Genomic DNA, 2,746 nt, shown 5'->3' with positions numbered 1-2,746 from the left:
ATTGGTCAAAAAGGATATCTCATCAATAACCACTAACCCATCACCCCCTTCCTAGAAGGACTATAATCAGCATAATCGAATTGAATTTTTTTTTTTTAAAAAAAGTGAATCTAAATTTAAAGGTTTAATCACTCTAGGGAAGGGAGAGTGTCAAAATCAACTATAGGCTTAGTATTGAAGAGTAGAACAAATCTACAAGAAGAGACTATCAATATCTCATCATCATTCTCATTCAAATCTATGTTTTTTACCTTATCAACTACAAAAAACTCTTTAAAATGTGAGATAAGGTGCTCCAGGTAAAATATATCATCAACTAATCTGTTAGCTACCTTTATCTTTGAGCACTCATCATAATCATCAAGGAATAGTAAAACTTTAAAAACATGAAAAGTGACCTTCTAATCCTGAACCTGCATATCAATTCCCTCTTCTGCACATTAATCAAAGGACTAGCAATAGCTAAAAAAGGTTTTCCTAGAATAATCAAAATCTCACGATCTAGTTCCCTATTTAGAACCACAAAATCAGCAGGCAAAATCAATTTTTCTACCTTTACCAAAACATCCTGCATAATCTTTTGAGGGTATTTTAGTGACCTATCGACTAACTGTAGAGTCATAGAGGTGGGCTTGGTCTCTTTTATACCTAATTTCCTAAAAATGGCCCAAGGCATCAAATTGATTCTAGCACCTAAATCACATAAAACTCTATTAAATGACATACTACCTATAGTGCATGGTGTGGTAAAACTAACAAGATCTTTTAGTTTTATAGGAAACCTTTTCTAAATTAGAGATGTGCACTTATTGGTAAGTGTAATCGTCTCATAATCTTTAAGTTTTCTCTTCTGAGAGATAATGTCTTTCATGAATTTAGCATATGTGGGCATATGCTCAAATGAATCAGCAAAAAAGATGTTGATATGTAACTTTTTAAACACCTTTAAAAATTTAGACAATTATTTCTCCTCTTTTTATTTTTCAAACCTCTGAAAGAAAGGAAAGCAAAACCTAAATGGCTTAATTCTAGAAAGAGTAGGCTAGATGAATTGGATATAGCACTATGTGCAGATGTTTGAGGTAATTGGGTAGAAACTACACTCTTATCCATCTTTTTGCCTTTATTCCCCTTTTGAACTAGATCTCTTTTAGGTTCATCCTTATCGGACTCTTTCACTACTATCTATTAAGAACCTACATGGACTAGGCCACTAGTTACCTATCTCTTACTCCTAAATTTAATGGCTTTACAATGCTCATTCCCTTCTTTCATAAGGTTGACTTTTATGTCATTATGTAGATTACCTTAGGGTAGGGTAGTAAGAAAGGTAGCTAACTGACCTATCCATATCTTTAGGGTTTTAATACATGTAGTCTAGTTTTGGAACATTGTATTCTAGGTTTGTATGAAATAAGCATGGGTTTTAATCATGGAACTTATAAGATATTCCACCAAGGGTTTCCTTTTAGAGGATGGCATAGATGGATATTAAGGTGTAAATTGCTGAATATGTTACTGCTGATATGAAATAAGTTGCTAAAAACCTGAAGGGTTAAGTAGTCTAGTGTGTTAAGGTTATTATGGTGCCTAAATAGACTGGACTAACTGAATTGGGTTATTCTTTTAACCTGGGCTATATGTCAAAGTATAAAGGTTATTGGATTGTCTAGGGTTCTGTCCTACATAATGGATACTCTTTGGGTAAATAGGATAAGCCTTCCCTGGTTAACCTACCCTACATACTTCACTCAAAGCTATAGGACTTTAGGTAAACTTAGTATGACTAGGACTCGGCTTAGAGATATAACCTTAACATTCAGAGATCCTAAGGATTTGGCTAAAGGCTTTACCTTAACACACAATGCTATAAACTTATTAAGCTCATACACCTCTAAACCTTTCCTAGGATCTTGTCTATCGTTTGATCATTAACAATTATTATTGGCCATATCTTCTATCAAATCTTATACACTATTGGAGGTATTACTCAATAAGGCACCTCTTATTACATCATCTAGGATGGTCCTAGTATTTGGTATTAACTCATTGTAAAAAATTTTATCTCTAGCCATTTCGATAGTCTATGGTATGGACACTACCTCATGAGCTCCTTGTATCTCTCCTATGCCTCATACAAGGTCTTTGAGTCATACTAAAAAAAGGTTGTGATCTCATTCCTAAGCTTGGCCATCTTGATTGAAGGAAAAAATTTAGCCATGAACTTTTGAACTAAATCATCCTAGGTGGTAATGAAATTTGGTGGCAACAAGGGTAGCCAACTCTTAGCTCTATCTCTAAGAAAAAATGGAAACAATCTAAGCCTAATGGCATCTTCAGTAACACCATTATAGTTGAATGTATCACATATCTCTAAAAAGTCCCAAAGATAAACATTTCGATCCTCATTCATATGACCACTAAATTGCACTAACTATTTTATCATTTAGATGATTATAGGTTTAATTTCAAAGTTATTAGCTTGTATGGCTAGCCTCCTAATGCTAGGGTGTCATTTTTTAAGATCGGCCATAACATAGTCTCTATGTGGCTCTAGTTTCTTACTTGGCCATAATGATGGTAGAATAGGTTTGTCTTTTCCTTCTAAGCCTCCTAAGAGTAGTTTGAAGATTGAGATCTAGAGGGATCAACTTAAGTCTCCTAACCCAGTGTATACATGGGCCATAAGAACATTATACCTAATGAACAACTCTAAAAATCAAAACCTAAGTATGTACATCTAAAG

The 2,746-nt window shown here is 34.0% G+C and overlaps 1 non-coding gene across 1 annotated transcript; it reads left to right on the top strand.

Annotated features, from left to right (window-relative positions):
- Positions 1–2,081: 2,081 nt before the first annotated feature.
- LOC149513421 (small nucleolar RNA R71) lies at positions 2,082–2,188 on the top strand. The gene has a single exon (XR_016330546.1). It is a non-coding gene; the product is annotated as a small nucleolar RNA R71 (small nucleolar RNA).
- Positions 2,189–2,746: the final 558 nt, after the last annotated feature.

The sequence above is a fragment of the Durio zibethinus genome, chromosome 19 (genome assembly GCF_047325235.1).
Source record: "Durio zibethinus cultivar Kanyao isolate XHJ-2024 chromosome 19, ASM4732523v1, whole genome shotgun sequence".
NCBI classification, from domain to species: domain Eukaryota; kingdom Viridiplantae; phylum Streptophyta; class Magnoliopsida; order Malvales; family Malvaceae; genus Durio; species Durio zibethinus.
Note: the sequence above shows the minus strand (reverse complement) of the source record. Positions and strands in the feature narration are given on the sequence as shown.